This window comes from Zootoca vivipara, chromosome 4 (genome assembly GCF_963506605.1).
Source record: "Zootoca vivipara chromosome 4, rZooViv1.1, whole genome shotgun sequence".
Taxonomy (NCBI): Eukaryota; Metazoa; Chordata; class Lepidosauria; order Squamata; family Lacertidae; genus Zootoca; species Zootoca vivipara.
The window spans coordinates 98,066,818-98,085,752 of NC_083279.1; the positions used below are offsets into that span (position 1 = coordinate 98,066,818).

General features: G+C 43.8%; 1 pseudogene; it reads left to right on the forward strand.

Moving 5' to 3' along the window:
- LOC132591138 (zinc finger protein 850-like) overlaps positions 1-18,935 on the forward strand; it is a 37,126-nt pseudogene that overhangs the window by 4,627 nt on the left and 13,564 nt on the right.

Here is an 18,935-nt window from a genome sequence, read left to right on the forward strand (position 1 = left end):
GGATCTAGGAGTCCTGGTAGACCACAAACTTGACATGAGTCAACAGTGTGATGCAGCAGCTTAAAAAGCTAATGCAATTCTGGGCTGCATCAATAGGAGTATAGCGTCTATATCAAGGGAAGTAATAGTACCACTGTATTCTGCTCTGGTCAGACCTCACCTGGAGTACTGTGTCCAGTTCTGGGCACCACAGTTCAAGAAGGATACTGACAAGCTGGAACGTGTCCAGAAGAGGGCAACCAAAATGTTCAAAGGCCTGGAAACAATGCCTTATGAGAAACGGCTTAGGGAGCTGGGTATGTTTAGCCTGGAGGAGAGAAGGTTAAGGGGTGATATGATAGCCATGTTCAAATATATCAAAGGATGTCATATAGAGGAGGGTGAAAGGTTGTTTTCTGCTGCTCCAGAGAAGCGGATACGGAGCAATGGATTCAAACTACAAGAAAGAAGATTCCACCTAAACATTAGGAAGAACTTTCTGACAGTAAGAGCTGTTCGGCAGTGGAATTTGCTGCCAAGGAGTGTGGTGGAGTCTCCTTCTTTGGAGGTCTTTAAGCAGAGGCTTGACAGCCATCTATCAGGCATGCTTTGATGGTGTTTCCTGCTTGGCAGGGAGTTGGACTGGGTGGCCCTTGTGGTCTCTTCCAACTCTATGATTCTATGATTCTATGAAAATGAACAACTTATACCAGTGGCCAAAATTGTGGAAACCTTTTGTGAAAAGATTATTTCTGAACACTTTTATGTGGAGTAATACCATAAAATTATATATCAATGGAAATATTATTTAATGAAGAATTTAATACAGGAACTTTTATGAAGGAGTATTTATTAGAACAGCAGTCATAAAGAAGAAACATGAAACCTTTGGTAACCATTGGTAACCTTTAGCTTTAATTACGGCCTTACAACGCCTTCCCGTGAAGTGAAAAGTTTTTAGTTCTGCAGCTGTAATAATGTGAAACCAAGACTGAATTATTTCCTCTGTTAATTGGGCTTTATTGCTGGGTTGCTTCTGACTAACAAGTTTCTTTAGTCGGCTCCATAGATTCTCGATTGGGTTAAAGTTTGGGCTATTCCCAGGCCATTCCAGCAGTGGAATAGGATTACTGTATATTGAAAGAACCTTTTACACACAGCAGCAACATGACATAGAGCTGAATCCTATTGAAATAAAAAATATATAAATAAATAAATACTTATATAATTATATATAGATGCTTCAATATCTGGAAAAGATCGCCTGCGGAACGCTTCAGTTTGGGCTCAAGTATTTCATTTATGTATTTTGGGGCATTTACATTCCCATTAATGATACAAATTCTGCCCACACCTTTTGCTGCCATACAACCCCAGATCATCACAGTATCTGCGTGTTTCAGGGTCGTGTAATGCAAGTAGGATGTAAATCTTCTCTGATTCTTCTCAGGTATTTTATGCCATGACTACGAAGCAAGGAGATTTGGGTCTCATAGTTCCAAATAACACTGACCCATTGTTCCTCTGTCCAGTTAACATGGGTTTAATCTTTTCAACCTTTGCTTGAGAGATAACAATGGCTTTTCCCTTAGAATTCTAACATTTAGACCAGTCCTTGCACTCAACTTCACATTACATTTCACCATGTCATCTTGTATACACCCAGATGATTTTATTCTTTCATGTAGGGACCGTCTCTCCATTTTTCGATCGTCACTTGCCTTTCTGTACCTTTTCCTGCCTTTACCAGAAAGGCTAGCTTTGGTTAAGTTTTCTCCAATCTCTCTTCTAATTTCCTCATAACTGTAGCCTTCTTCACTTAATAGTACTATTTTACATCGCTTTCTGGGTGACCAGTCAACTCTTTGTGCCATTTCTCTAATTTTATTATGTTTTACAACCTCACTAAATGAAAGAAAACAAAAAAACAATCAACATGATAGCAATCACATAACACATTGACAAAGGTCAACCAAAGCAAGTTGTGGTTCCTTTTCCTGGTTATTTGGCTATAACATTTGATAGAATACGGGTAATTGAACAAACTTTGTTGAATTCCATTCTTGATTAAATCATCTTCCCATTGATATATAATTTTATAATCTTACTCCAAAAGAAGTGGTGTTGGGAGCCATCAAACCTCTGAAATACACTTTTCCCCAAATGTATTCCACAATCTTCCACAAGTTCTTCTCCATTTATTCTTGAGGCTCTAAACCAGGCCCTCCAAATGTTTTGGACTACAATTCCCATCTTCTCCAACTACTGGTTCTGTTAGCTAGGGATCATGGGAGTTGTAGGCCAAAACATCTGGAGGGCCGCAGTTTGGGGATGCCTGCTCTAAACCCTTTTTATTTCCATTGCAGATTGTGATGAATTGGAAATTGAGAACAAGGGTAACTACGATAAAATCCCCAGAGAGGAGAAGCCATGTAAAAATTTGGAGTGTGCAGAAAGCTGCAGTCAGACTTCCCAATCCTCTTCCCATCAACAAAATCTCATTGGAAAGAAACTCTATCTGTGCATGGAATGTGGAAAGAGCTTCAGTCAGAGCTCCTCTCTCACTTCCCATCAGAGAATTCATACAGGGGAGAAACCATACCAGTGTTTGGAATGTGGAAAAAGCTTCAGAACACCGTCCGATCTCACTTCACATCAAAGAATTCATACAGCGGAGAAACCATATCAGTGCGTAGAATGTGGAAAGAGCTTCAGGAAGAGCTCCGATCTCACAAGACATCAAAGAATTCATACAGGGGAGAAACCCTATCAGTGCGTGGAATGTGGAAAGAGCTTCAGGAAGGACAGTTTCAGTTCCCATCAGAGAATTCATACAGGGGAGAAACCATACCAGTGTTTGGAATGTGGAAAAAGCTTCAGAACACCGTCCGATCTCACTTCACATCAAAGAATTCATACAGCGGAGAAACCGTATCAGTGCGTGGGATGTGGAAAGAGCTTCAGGAAGAACTCCGATCTCACAAGACATCAAAGAATTCATACAAGGGAGAAACCCTATCACTGCTTGGAATGTGGAAAGAACTTCACTGATAGTTCCTCTCTCACTTCCCATCAAAGAATTCATACAGTGGAGAAACCATATCAGTGTGTGGAATGTGAAAAGAGCTTCAGTACGAGCTCCTCTCTCAGTTCCCATCAAAGAATTCATACAGGGGAGAAACCCTATCAGTGCATGGAATGTGGAAAGAGCTTCAGGAAGAACTCCGATCTCACAAGACATCAAAGAATTCATACAAGGGAGAAACCCTATCAGTGCTTGGAATGTGGAAAGAGCTTCACTGATAGCTCCTCTCTCTGTTCCCATCAAAGAATTCATACAGTGGAGAAACCACAGCAGTGTGTGGAATGTGGAAAGAGCTTCAGGAAGAGCTTCGATCTCACAAGACATCAAAGAATTCATACAGGGGAGAAACCGTATCAGTGCGTGGAATGTGGAAAAAGCTTCAGTCAGAGCTCCTCTCTCACTTTCCATCAGAGAATTCATACAGGGGAGAAACCATACCAGTGCTTCGAATGTGGAAAAAGCTTCAGAACACCGTCCGATCTCACTTCACATCAAAGAATTCATACAGGGGAGAAACCATATCAGTGCGTGGAATGTGGAAAGAGCTTCAGGAAGAGCTCCGATCTCACAATACATCAAAGAATTCATACAGGGGAGAAACCCTATCAGTGCGTGGAATGTGGAAAGAGCTTCAGGAAGAGCTTCCATCTCACAAGACATCAAAGAATTCATACAGGGGAGAAACCCTATCAGTGTTTGGAATGTGGAAAGAGCTTCAGTCAGAGCTCCTCTCTCACTTCCCATCAAAGAATTCATACAGGGGAGAAACCCTATCAGTGCGTGGAATGCGGAAAGAGCTTTAGTCACAGCCACAGTCTAAATTCCCATCAAAGAATTCATACAGGGGAGAAACCCTATCAGTGAGTGGAATGTGGAAAGAGCTTAATTGCTAACACCAATCTCACTTCCCATAAAAGAATCCATACAAAGGTCGGATAAATCATACAGCTTTAGGATCTGTAGAAGCCTTGTAGGTGATAAGGTTGAGTTTCCTTTAGCCCTTGCAACCTGATCCTCTCCCATGCGAGGACTGCATGGGATTCTCTGGGAGGTACATGGAGGATTCTGATTGGTCATTTTGAATTATGTGACGCAATCCCTTTGTGTGAATAAAGTAGCCTGGAGGAAGGGCAGGGGAGAACTCTCTTCTCTCTCTCACTCTCCCACTTCGGACCCAGAGCTTTGCAGGTCAAAGTGTCTGTCTGTCTTTCTTTTCCCCTTTCCCTATTCTTCCCTACACTCATGCGTAACCCTGCAAGTGGTGCCCCTGTGTGTGAGGCCAAAAAAGGAAGCCCCATGAGGCTAGAAAAAAACAAACAAACAAAGGAAAAACGGCTCAGAGCTAACAACCTTCCCTAGATGCTTTGGACTCTGGCTGCACAGAGGGAAACGGGCTTAAGAGGATCTCAACCCGCTCAGAACCTGAGCAACGGTGGCCACCGCATTTCCATGTGAGATCAATGGACAGAAGTAATTTGTGTAGAATGCAGCAATCTCAGAAAAGTAGTTTAATGTGATTGTTAGCCCGTGCCAGGCAAGAAGGAACTGTAGAAAAAATGGCTAATCAGTTGTTTCCAACCTTAGATTTAATATCCGCTCCTTTGCCAAGCAGACCATAATTCTGTTGCCCCCTGCGCCCAGTTTGTGCTTGGCTTGGTCTGATGTAAAATCAGCACCGTCTCCTACCATTCCACTGTCTGGGGCTGAAGTAAAATCAATGCAATCCCTTAAATCTGTTGGTTTAAGCCCAGAGATGGAAACTCAGATTGCTGAAAAAAGACTGGCTACTCAGTCTGTGCTGGAAAGCCGCAGCAAGGAAATTGCTGACCTGTTTGAGGCAGAATCTCTACCTGCGGTACAGTTTGCCTGTCCACTCCCCAGTCTTTCTTTTCCTAATGCGGTTACAGTCATGGGAAAAACTGCTTCTCACGCAATGTATGTTTCCCCATTCGCTCCCACTGCCAAAAAACAGCAGTTGGGTAAAACACTGCAGGTGACGCTGCTGTAAAAGGAAGCTTAATTAGCTCTCCCTGCTCCAAACCTCTGAATGATTTTGAAAAGCTGTGATAATTCAATTGCTAATGAATCAGACAGCTGCAAAAGTTTCAGAAATTTAGATTCAAATGATTGCAGATCTTCAGTGGAAAGTGAAATGTTTTGTGAAGTCTTTTGTGATGGAGCAAATGGCAAAGACTTGCCTCCTCTCCTGAGTGAGCAATTTGACTTCCATTTAGCATGCATTGTTACAAATGTCTTCCAGAAAGTTTTTGATGCTAGGATGTTGATTTACAGCTTAGTTGCTCCAGAGCAGCTATGCCTTGCCTCAGTGTTCAATAAATCTGATCAAATTGGGTTTTTTAACCCAGGAGGGTGAAAAATCTCCATTTTCCTTCCTTGAGGCATTTTCAGTTTTCTAGCAGGAGTTTTCTTCTCAGTTGCTCAGAACTCTCCTTGTAGATAAGTTTGTTAGACTCTTAATTCTTCAGTTTTCAGTGGTTTTTTTTTTTAAAAAATATCTGTTTATAAACAGCCCAGACTGCAAAACATGAATTTCACTGTTTTGTTGCACTGCATAAATTCTGTACAGCCTGCAGCTGATTATTTTTGAAACCTGTGCCATAAAATACCTATCTCCTGGCAGCTGTATATTTTTGGACTTTGTATATTTTATTTCTCATTTGCAGAAGTGAGCTGTTGCATTTGCAAGCTCAGTTAGGTACAAAACTACAGTGGAACCTCGGTTTATGAACACCTCGGTTTACGAATTTTTGGTTTGCGAACGCCGCGGACCCATCTGGAACGGATTAATTCACTTTCCATTACTTTCAGTGGGAAAGTTTGCTTCAGTTTATGAACGCTTCAGTTTATGAACAGACTTCTGGAACCAATTACACCCAAGCTTCGGGTTAAGTATGCTTCAGGTTGAGTACTCCGCGGACTCGTCTGGAACGGATTAACCCACTTTCCATTACTTTCAATGGGAAAGTTCGCTTCAGTTTATGAACGCTTCAGTTTATGAACAGACTTCCGGAACCAATTGTGTTCATAAACCGAGGTACCACTGTACGTTCGAAAACCGAGGTACCACTGTACTAAATTTCACTTCTAACTGTGTGTAAGGAATTAACATATGATTGCTTTTCACAGAATTTTCCTTTTCAGAAAGGCTTAAGCACCCTCTGAGTGGAATCCATTTTCTGAAGGAATTTCAGCAACAAGTTATTTGTTAATGTTTTTTCCTCCAAGACTTAATTTTCTCTCCTAGCACTAGCTGAGCTGAAGTGTTTTGTCTCATTCCTGTCTCATAATATTTTTATTTCTTTATAACTGTAACTTTTCATGGTCACCTACATATTTGAGTTTTTTTAAATATAATTCTTTAAGTAAAGGTTATAATAAAAAAAATTCCTTCAGTAGCACCTTAAAGACCAACTAAGTTTTTATTTTGGTATGAGCTTTCGTGTGCATGCACACTTCTTCAGATACAGTGAAATGGAAGTTTCCAGGCACTTCCATTTCACTGTATCTGAAGAAGTGTGCATGCACACGAAAGCTCATACCAAAATAAAAACTTAGTTGGTCTTTAAGGTGCTACTGAAGGAATTTTTTTTATTTTACTTCGATCCAGACCAACACGGCTACCTACCTGTAAGTAAAGGTTCTAATTTTCTGCTTCTTACTTTTAAATATTTGGTTATATTCAATACTTCTGAAGAATTTTCAGGATTTCTTTGGAAATCACTATCTATTGTTTGTAGTGGCACCTCTACTTACGAATGACTCTACTTACAAATTTTTCTACTTACGAAGGGGGGGGAAAACATCCGACATCCGAACGGCTGCCCTGCGCTCACCGCCACCGGTGGATCAAGCCCTCGCCGCTGCTGCAAGGCTGGCCTTCTGCCGGCCTCGCGGGATCGGGCCCTTGCCCCCCCTTGTGGAAATAGCATAAACTTGTCAGACATAGGTCAATGTTCCTGTATAATACCACACAACATAAACCATAATAATTATATATCAGTTGCATATCTGGAGGCCAATTCTTACTAGGGCACAGAATCTTGAAGTCAAAAGAGAGCATGTCCTTGCAATTCACCTTTTCCCCTGTCAGTCCCCCCACCCCTTTGTGGTAGACACATTCCAACATTTCTACATAAGAAACTATTACACATTCATGATGAGAATAGGATTTATTTTTTATGAACTTTGTTTGGTTCCTCCTTGCTAGCCAGTGCAATGGTTTCAGCAGTGCTAGAACTCAGGACCCGCTGCCTTGAGGGACATCTAAGATCAGTTTGGCAGGGGAAAGGTCTCCCTTGGGAGGTGGTGGACTCTCCTTCCTTGGAGGTGTCTAAGCAGAGATTGGATGGCCATCAGCCATGGATGCTTGAGCTGAGATTCCTGCATTGATGGGGGTTGGACTAGATGACCCCAGGATCCCCTCCTATCTCTCCCACTCCTGAATTCGAGGAGGAGGTTCCTTGCCTCCTGCTTCAAAGCCCTTTTCACTGCAAGCTGTTCCTCTGGTTTCCGGACAACAGAGGGAGATGCTTAGAGTCCAACGAAGAGCCTCTCCCCCCCAAAAGGATATCTGGGCATTGGCGTAACCAGGGGGGTAGTTGCCCCCGTAAATAAAATGATAATAATAAAAAGCAGGGGTTCTGCCAAGCGAGAAAGGGCTGAGCTGGACACCCTTGGCTTTGCAAGGGTTAAAGGGAACCGAGCTGCCTTCCTAGAGAGGACAGGAAGCAAGAGGGGGGCCAGGTCCTCCAGAGTCAAGGCCCCTCCCTCCCCAGTCCTTTCCTGCAAAGAAGGGGGGGTGTTGCTTTGCTGTCTCCTGCAAGGGCTGCATCGCTGTCCCCTCCTGGGATCTGGTGAGTCTCCCCCCCCCCCTCTCCCCAGAGGATACAGTGGGGAGACGGTGGGGGTCCCAGTGCTGCAGCAGGGGTGGGTACCTGGGGGGCCTGATCTGCTCGTGCGGGGGGGGGGGGACAAAGCCAAGTCAGGGAGGAGAGGGTCCTGCCAGGGAGGGGGGGGGGCGAGGTCTGCAACGCTCTCCTTCCTGGAGATCAGAGGATCCCAAACTCCCACAAAGGAGTCCTAGGACTTTAACTCTGTGTGACGTCGCTCAGCGTCATTGCACAACAGAGGAAACATGTGCAAATGGCTTTCCAAAGGTGAGCGAAGGGGTGGACTAGACCCCCACCCCCATATAAAAACCCACGTGGAGGAAGGAAGTTAAGTTGGGAGAGAATGGCCAGGAATAAAGAGAGGGATCCCAGCCCATAGTCTGGCTGCTGCATTGCAAACCAGTTTCCCACTTGTCTCCAGGGGCAGCTCCACACGGAGGCCACTGCAGCAATCCCCTCGCACCCAGAGCATGGCATCCCAGGACCACATCCTCTCGGTCCCAAAGGGATTGTTGCTGGAAAACCAGACAGAAATGGGCGCTGCAACTCACTGAGCCTCCAGGGACCGTGGCATCAATGCCTGTGTGGGTGTTAAGCTATTAAATGATGATGATGATGATAAATTGTCCGTCTAAATCTCAAGGGAGATTTCTTTGGCCCTGCCCGCTTGGCCCTTAGGGAGTTGGTCAGATACATACCTGGCCCTCAGAGCAAAGAAAAAGGAACCCCACCCCAGGAGTCTGTCTTGAGAGCGGCAGAGAGTCCAAGTGCAAGAAAAGAGACAGAAGCAGGGGGTGGGTGGGGGGGGGGAGCAACTCCTGAGGACCCCCGGGTGAGGACCCCCACTAGAGCCAAGTATCCATTTTTCACAAAATACAAACGATTCCCTTGTCAGTCGGTTCTGACTTCATGCATTGACTGGAAGGCAGCAGAAACCAGATTGATTAATCTCACATAAATCCCTTCAGTTGCCTCCACATTTTGCATTGCTAGAACGCTAGAGACTTATTCCTTCTCTTCTTCATCCTCCTCTTTCTTTTCAAAAAGAGAGCTCATGGTCTGGGATCCGATGAAGCCCAGCCCTGGTTCCAAGCAAGACTCATCCATGCTTGCTCAATGAACCCCCCCCCCCCAATCCGTCCTACAAATTCTGTAACAGAACAATGTATTTCCAATGTAGGATTTGCTAGAGCTTCTCATTAAGACGGACAGAACTCGGCAGAAGACCAAAGGGTTCCTTCCAATCTCTCAGAGGCTTCCTGAGAGCACAGATGGATGACTCAGCTGGCCCTGGAACAAGAAGAGGCCATGCCATCCAATCTGGGAGCAGTGGGAGATTCTGGGAAAACCCAGTGCAGAAGATCCCGGGTGAGGAGGACACCCTCCGCTCAGAGGTGCAGAGCCAGCAGTTGAGGCAGTTCTGCTGCCAGGAGGCCAAAGGACCCCGAGAGGTTTGCAGCCGACTCTACCACTTTTGCCACCAGTGGCTGAAGCCAGAAAGGCACACGAAAGCTGAGATGCTGGACCTGGTGATCTTGGAGCAGTTCCTGGCTGTCCTTCCCCCAGAGATGGAGAGCTGGGTGAGGGAATGCGGAGCGGAGACCAGTTCCCAGGCGGTGGCCCTGGCCGAAGGTTTCCTCCTGAGTCAGGCAGAGGAGAGAAAGCAGGTGAGAGAGACTTTCCTCTGGATACTCCCAAGGGGCTCAAAAGAGGACAGAGAATATCCCATAATGGTCTGCTGAAGGCCCATTTGCTTTCTGGGAAAGAATCCATGGAATGAGATCTCACAGCCTTCAAGTCTTTGTCATTCTCTTTCTAATATTTCTTACCATTCTCTGTTTTGAATCCTTGTTTCTTTTTCAGGGAAAGGATCATTTTGCAGAAATGGACCTGGATTCCTGTGAGGCAGAGAGGCCTCCGTTGGACACCAGAGAGAGGCAGCGGGGTAAGGAGGAAGGTGGTTTTTCTCCATTTGGTCTCATTCTGTTGGTTTTCCAACTCATCTGAGGGTTCTTTTCACCTTGTGTTGGGGGGAGACAGTTGGGAACAAGGGTCCAGAGGAGGGGAGATGTATTTCTGCACAACAAACCTATGAAATGGGCACAAACGTCCAAATGCTCTCAGCAGGTAAGGATTTCTCAAAGGCCCATCTGTAGTTAGGGATGCCCTGCTACCAAAACAAGGAAGGGACCCGAAAAGTATCAAGAATTATAGACCAATTTTACTGCTGAATACAGATTATTAAATTTTTGCAGGTGTATTGGCAAACCGGCTGAATTTTTTTTGAATAGAATAATAGGCACAGATCAAAATGGCTTTTTACCAGGGAGACAGATAAAAAAATAAAATAAGGATAGTGATTGACCTTTTAGAATATATTGATATGAAACCAAGTAAAAAGGTAGAGTTCCTCTTGGTAGACGCAGAGAAGGCTTTCAATAGCGTGACCTGGAATTTTTTAGTTCACACTATAGAAAGTTTGAAACTAGGAAATAAATTTATAAATGGAATTAGAACGATCTACAAAAATCAGAAAGCTAAATCTCTCTCTCTCTCTCTCTCTCTCTCTATATATATATAAATGTAGAGCGTACATTTTATTCCAACGAAGCTAAATTAATAATAAACAATGAAATAACTGAAGAATTTGAAATTGAAAGAGGCACCAGACAATGGTTCCTTCTATCTCCACTTCTGTTCATTGCAACATTGGAAACACTCTTAATCAGGGGTCAGCAACCTTTTCCAGCAGTGGGCCAGTCCACCGTCCCTCAGAGCTTGTGGTGGGCCGGACTATATTTTGGGGGGGAAATGAAGGAATTCCTATGCCCCATAAATAATCCAGAGATACATTTTAAATAAAAGCACACATTCTACTCATGTAAAAACACGCTGGTTCCCTGACCATCTGCAGGCCGGATTGAGAAGGCGATTGGGCCGCATCCGGCCCATGGGCCTTAGGTTGCCTACCCCTGCTCTTAATAGCCATAAAAAAGATCAAAAAAATAAGGGGTAACAGACGATATAAAGTTAAAGAATTCACAGATGAAAGCATTCTTCTTTGTCCTTTACCTTCATTTCTTTTCTTTTTCCTTTTTATTTTCTTTCATTCTTAGTTTCGTGTTTTAGTCTTTAAGATTTGGAATTGTTTCTTTCTTCTTTTGGCAAACTGTTATATTTTGTTGGTTATATTAATAATTATTATTCAAAAAAGAGAGAGATGCCCTGTTTCACCTGTGAGAGAAGCAGGCACTCCTGGCGTCCTGTTTACCTTTTCTCTCTTGCAGGTGACAAAATGATGCCGGCAAGACCTCCTGATCCGTCTTTTCATGGGGGCAGAAGGGAAGCAGCGGCTGTGGAACCAGATCAGGTCAGGGGAAGCTGCCTTGTGGGGACAGAGGCCGAAGGATGGAGCAATGTCATGGACTGGTTGGGCACAGAGGAATGGTGGGAGGATGCAGCTGGGGAACCAGGAAGAGAAGATGGCTCAGAGCCCAAGAAGTGGAGGTAGAAGAAGGATTTGTGGTCAGAGGGGGAAGCCTGGGGAGAGGAGGTGTTGGAAGCTGAAGGGCTAACAGGGCTTAGTGAGCTGGGAGACTCTGTGGCAGAATGTAGTGAAGAATCAGAGGCTGAAGGAGGTGAGTGGGAGGAGGGAGGTTGAAAGGCTGAGGTGAGTCAGGATAAGGCGGAGCCACCAGTAGCTCCCTCTCCTTTTGCCAGAAGCCACCCTCCCTGCTTGTCTCTCAGAGCCAGGAGACCCCCTGCATTGCAGGAATCTCTGCTAGATCATCCAAGACAGATGGCCATCCAAAATAGGCTTATTTTATTTCTCGATTGATCAATAATAATAATAATAATAATAATAAATTTATACCCCGCCCATCTGGCTGGGTTTCCCCAGCCACTCTGGGCGGCTTCCAACAGAAACATCAAAATACAATAATGAGAAGGCCCTCTGCCTGGTTCCCTGTAACTTGGCTTCTTGCAGCGAGGGAACTTCCAGAAGGCCCTTGGCGCTGGACCTCAGTGTCAGGGCAGAACCATGGAGGTAGAGACGCTCCTTCAGGTATACTGGATCGAGGCCGTTTAGGGCTTTAAAGGTCAGCACCAACACTTTGAATTGTGCTCGGAAACGTACTAGAAGCCAATGTAGGTCTTTCAAGACCGGTGTTACGTGGTTTTGGCGGCTGCTCCCAGTCACCAGTCTAGCTGCTGCATTCTGGATTAATTGTAGTTTCTGGGTCACCTTCAAAGGTAGCCCCACGTAGAGCGCATTGCAGTAGTCCAAGCGAGAGATAACTAGAGCATGCACCACTCTGGCAAGACAGTCTGCAGGCAGGTAGGGTCTAAGCCTGCGTACCAGTTGGAGCTGATAAACAGCTGCCCTGGATACAGAATTAACCTGCACTTCCATGGACAGCTGTGAGTCCAAAATGACTCCCAGGCTGTGCACCTGGTCCTTCAGGGGCACAGTTACCCCATTCAGGACCAGGGAGTCCTCCACACCTGCCCGCCTCCTGTCCCCCACAAACAGTACTTCTGTCTTGTCAGGATTCAACCTCAACTTGATCAGTGAATGCTAAAAGTGTTTTCTAAGCAGTGGGCAAATGAGAACAAATAGTGGCCTGGATTCAGGGGCAGAGCAAGTGGGGGGCAGGGGGGCGGGGAGCCCTGGGTGTGGGCCCTGGCGACGCCCTGGAGGGGTGTCAGTCGGGGCCGCCCCTCGGCCATCGCGCTCTCTCCCTGCACTTTCCGCGCCAGCCTCGCTCCGCCGCTGCCTGGATTCACCTAACCAGCCCCATCCGCTGCAAAATGGGGCCTGCCCCCCATTCCTCCCTCTCTCCATGCCCCCATGAACCTCTTGAATTTGACTCTAGGGCATTGGGAGGGAACTCCCCAGAACAGCTCACAAGGAGAGCAGAAAGTAGATCCTTCCATCAGGCAAGCTGGAATGCTTGCGTAGGCAGAATGACTTGAAAACCACAAGGTGGAGTACCACCTATTTGCACAAAGATAATTAAAATTCGGGGAAAAAATAAGCATCCATAAATAAAACGTGCAGCAAAACAATCCTATTGAAACAACACCACAAATTACAGGAAGGAAACAACAGAGCATTGTGTAGCAGATCATATTGATGCTGTCTCAGAGGAGGACCTTTCCCCTTTTCTTTTAGGGTCCAGTGTGCTTTGAAGATGTCGCTGTCCGTTTCACGGACGAGGAGTGGGCATTGCTGGATCCTGACCAGAGAGCTCTGCATAAGGACGTCATGAAGGAGAATCGTGGGATCGTGGCCTCTCTTGGTAAGGCTCCCTGTGGGATCGTCATATCTACCTTCTGTATTTTAGAATTTCTGTTTTTTTGGAAGCCGCCCAGAGTGGCTGGGGGAACCCGGCCAGATGGGCGGGGTATAAATAATAAATTATTATTATTACCTAGAAATTAAAAAAATAATTTATGTGATCTACCTCATATATTTTCACAGAGCTCAACAGCGCCCCCCATAACACCTGGGAACCTAACAGCAAATTACACTTTTTTCTTTAAACAATCTTCCTCAAATTATTCCTTTTTCTACCACGATTGGGCTGGTCTGATATGCTCAGGCCATCTTAAATGTCAGTTTCAGAATTGTTAGGAAACATAAGTAGCTTCAGGTTTTCTGTTTTTGTTTTTGCTCCTGTCCGTCTTGGGTTGACCAAAGAGACGATTGACATTGGAGATGGAGGGGATGCCTTGACTGGGCCAAACAAAATCCATCCCAGAGAAGAGCTAGGCTTATTGAATCTCAGGTAGTAGTAGCAGTGATGATGATGATGATGATGATGATGATGATGATAGTAATACAGTGGTACCTCAGTTTACCTTAATCTTTTCTGGAACAGGACTGTTTTTAAATCAAGGTACCACTGTAGTAATAATAATAATAATTTTTATACCCTGCCTATCTGGCTGGGTTGCCACAGCCATTCTGGGCGGCTTCCAACACATATATAAACATAAAACGTAAATAATAATAATAATCTGATCCCATATAAAAAGAACATTAACTTTAAAATGAACAACTTATCCTAGTGGCAAAAACTGTGGAAACCTTTTGTGAAAAGTGTATTTCTGAGGTTTAATGGCTCATAACACCAGTTTTGTGTGGAGTAATACCATAAAATTATGTATCAATGGAAAGATAATTTAATGAAGAATGGAATGCAGGAACTTTTATGAAGGAGTATTTATAAGAACAGCAGTCATAAAGAAAATACGTGGTAACCTTTAGCTTTAATTATGGCATTACAACACCTTTCCATGAAGTGAACCTAGTTTTTAGTTCTGCAGCTGTAATAATGTGAAACCAAGACTGATTTATTGCCTCGGTTTATTGGGATTTATTGCTGGGTTGCTTCTGACTAACAAGTTTCTTTAGTCGGCTCCATATATTTCTGATTGGGTTAAAGTTTGGGCTATTCCCAGGCCATTCTAGCAGTGGAATAGGATTATCTTGAAAGCACCTTTTGCACACAGCAGCAACATGACAAGGAGCCGAATCCTGTTGAAATAGAAAACAAACAAACAAACAGACAGACAGACAAACAAATCTTTATAAATGTTTTAGTATCTGGGAAGAGATCACCTGCAGAACGCTTCAGTTTGGGCTCAAGTATTTCATTCATATATTTTGGGGCATTTACATTCTCACTAATGACACAAATTCTGCCCACACCTTTTGCTGCCATACAACCCCAGATCATCACACTATCTGGGTGTTTCACGGTTGGTGTAATGCAAGTAAATATTCTCTGATTCTTCTCCTCACGTATTTCATGCCATCACTATGAAGCAAGGAGTTTTGGGTCTCATCGCTCCAAATAACACTGACCCATTGTTCCTCTGTCCAGTTAACATGGGTTTAATCTTTTCAACCTTTGCTTGAGAGATAACAATGGCTTTTCCTTTAGAATTCAAACATTTAGACCAGTCCTTGCACACAAGTTCACATTATATTGCGCCATGTCATCTTGTCTACACACAGATGATTTTCTTCTTTCATGTAGGGACAGTCTCTCCATTCTTCGATTGTCTCTTACCTTTGTGCACCTTTTCCTGCCTTTACCCGTCTGCTTTTGTAGTGACTGAGTCTCCTTATACCTCTTCAAAAATATAGAAAAGCCAGCTTTGGTTACGTTTTCCCTAATCTTTCACCTAATTTCTTCATAACTGTAGCCTTGCTCACTTAATAGTACAAATTTACATCGCTTTCTGGGTGGCCAGTCAACTCTTTGTGCCATTTCTATAATTTTATTATCTTTTATTATGCTTTACAACCTCACTAAATGAAAGAACACAAAGAACACAAAAAAACCAACCAACTTAATATTTGGTTATAAACTTTGTTGGATTGCATTCTTGATTAAGTGGTGTTATGAGCCATCAAACCTCTGAAACACCCTTTCCCCAAATATGTTTTCCACAATTTTGACCACTACTATATAACAAACAAACAAAGCAACATTCAACAACTTAATAATAATAATAATAATAATAATAATACTTTATTTTTACCCTGCCCATCTGGCTGGGTTTTCCCAGCCACTCTGGGTGGCTTCCAGCAAAACATTAAAATAAAATAATCTATTAAACATTAAACACTTCCCTAAACAGGGCTGCCTTCAGATGTCTCCTAAAATATTGGTAGTTATTATTAGATTCATTAGAATCTAATAATAAATATGTTGGTTAATGGCAAAAAACACAGGTAATGAACACATACCCAACTCTCTTCAGTCCTTCGCCATTCGTTCCTGAGGCCCTAATCCCTTTTTCTTTCCATTGCAGATTGTGATGTATCGGAAATCAAGGACAAAGGTGACCACGATAAAATCCGCAGAGAGAAGAAGCCACGTAAAAATTTGGAGTGTGGAGAAAGCTGCAGTCAGAGCTCCCATTCTACTTCCCATCAACATAATCTCATTGGAAAGAAACTCTATCAGTACATGGAATGTGGAAAGAGCTTCAGTCATAGCTCCACTCTCACTTCCCATCAGAGAATTCATGCAGGGGAGAAACCATATCAGTGTTTGGAATGTGGAAAGAGCTTCAGTCACAGCTCCTCTCTCACTTACCATCAGAGAATTCATGCAGGGGAGAAACCATATCAGTGTGTGGAATGTGGAAAGAGCTTCAGTCACAGCTCCTATCTCACAAGACATCAAAGAATTCATACAGGGGAGAAACCATACCAGTGTTTGGAATGTGGAAACAGCTTCAGAATACCGTCCAATCTCACTTCACATCAAAGAATTCATACAGGGGAGAAACCATATCAGTGTGTGGAATGTGGAAAGAGCTTCAGTCAGAGCCCCCATCTCACAAGACATCAAAGAATTCATACAGGGGAGAAACCCTATCAGTGCGTGGAATGTGGAAAGAGCTTCACTGATAGCTCCTCTCTCACGTCCCATCAAAGAATTCATACAGGGGAGAAACCATATAAATGCGTGGAATGTGGAAAGAGCTTTACTGGTATCTCCTCTCTCACTTCCCATCAAAGAATTCATACAGGGGAGAAACCCTATCACTGTGTGGAATGTGGAAAGAGCTTCAGGAGGAGCTCCACTCTCACTACCCATCAAAGAATTCATACAGGGGAGAAACCATATCAGTGTGTGGAATGTGGAAAGAGCTTCAGTCAGAGCTCCTCTCTCACTACCCATCAAAGAATTCATACAGGGGAGAAACCATATCAGTGTGTGGAATGTGGAAAGAGCTTCACTGATAAATCCTGTCTCACTTCCCATCAAAGAAATCATATAGGGGAGAAACCATATCAGTGTGTGGAATGTGGAAAGAGCTTCTGGAGGAGCTCCAAACTCATTTCCCATAAAAGAATCCATACAAATGTCAGAGAAACCATTATACACATTTAAGAGCCAGGCAAATCAACACCTTATTAACCAGGCGTTTTGCTGATTGACATCTTATGCTGTTTTAAAATGTGGTGTTTTTTTTCTTTTATGTTGTGTTTTTATGTTGTAACCATCCTGAAACTTGTAGGTGTAGGGAAATATGCGCCAACTCTTAAAGGCCATGGAGTCTTTGCCCCCCGCCAATAAAATATTTGGTGCCACCCCCAGTTTTTTTGTGTCTTTTTAAAAATGCAACCTTTTATTCTTCCACAACTTTCCATACAATTTCTCTTTTAATTTGCGCTCTTAAAAAAAGAAGAACAAAAGTCATGAAAAATAAAAAAAATTCCTTCAGTAGCACCTTAAAGACCAACTAAGTTTTTATTTTGGTATGAGCTTTCGTGTGCATGCACACTTCTTCAGATACCTGAAGAAGTGTGCATGCACACGAAAGCTCATACCAAAATAAAAACTTAGTTGGTCTTTAAGGTGCTACTGAAGGAATTTTTTTTATTTTACTTCGATCCAGACCAACACGGCTACCTACCTGTAACCAAAAGTCATGAAGAAAACAAAATACAAGAAAATACAAATGTGGACAGGTCCCTTCTTTGTGGGCCAAACACTAAAGTTGCTTTAAAGCAGGGTTTCCGAAATGTGGGTCCCCAGCCGCTCCCAGACTACAGTTCCCACCATCCCTCCCCATTGGTTCTGCTAGCTAAGGATGATGGGAGTTGTAGTCCAAAAACAGCTGGAGACCCAAGTTTGCTTTAAAGGGAAAGTAGGCTGGCCCTGTAACACCCTCTGCTGGCCAAAAGCATTGCCACAGAATCTGAACCATCCCCAGTACTGCTAATTGGAATTTATAGATCACAAAACTGATGTTTGATCCGCACTTCAACCTTTTGGGAGCTCCTAGGTCAGGCATTCCGAAACTGCGGCCCTCCAGATGTTTTGACCTACAACTCCCATGATCCCTAGCTAACAGGACCAGTGGTCAGGGATGATGGGAATTGTAGTCCAAAACATCTGGAGGGCCGAAGTTTGGGGATGCCTGTCCTAGGTGCTTTCTGCACCACCTAGAGTACCCACAGAATTGTGGCTTCTACTGGCAATACACATAGGAGAACAAATGGAAGACAAACACAATGGGCAGGAAACAACCTGGAAAGGGCCATGTTGTTGTTTAGTCGTTTAGTCGTGTCCGACTCTTCGTGACCCCATGGACCATAGCACGCCAGGCACTCCTGTCTTGCACTGCCTCCCGCAGTTTGGTCAAACTCATGTTCGTAGCTTCAAGAACACTGTCCAACCATTTCGTCCTCTGTCGTTCCCTTCTCCTTGTGCCCTCAATCTTTCCCAACATCAGGGTCTTTTCCAGGGAGTCTTCTCTTCTCATGAGGTGGCCAAAGTATTGGAGCCTCAGCTTTACGATCTGTCCTTTCAGTGAGCACTCAGGGCTGATTTCCTTCAGAATAGAGAGGTTTGATCTTCTTGCAGTCCATGCGACTCTCAAGAGTCTCCTCCAGCACCATAATTCAAAAGTATCAATTCTTCGGCGATCAGCCTTCTCTATGGTCCAGCTCTCACTTCCATACATTACTACTGGGAAAACCATAGCTTTAACTATACGGACCTTTGTCGGCAAGGTGATATCCGGTGTGAAGAGGTAACTTTTCCTACTGCTGAACAATGCCACAGGTAGAGGAGATGAAATGCTAGAAGTGTACTCAGGGGCAAGGGGAGTTGATGGGAAATTGAACTATGGGCTCAAAATATTCCTTTTTTAAAAAGTGCCATTATAGGCATTGCCATTCAAATGGTGTGCCTGTATCATGTGATTGATTGTCCAAGGCGGGCCTTACCTGCCCGACCCCCACATATTTTATTCAAGTCGGCACAACTGGGTCGGGTGGTTTACGAATTAAATAAATACGTAAATCGCCTTCCTTTCCACATGTCAATATCCTTATTATCATTTTTAAAATTTATGTGCCCTTCATCTGAAGATATCACAACATAAACATACAGGTTGAAAGCATGGATTTCTCAAAAAGAAGT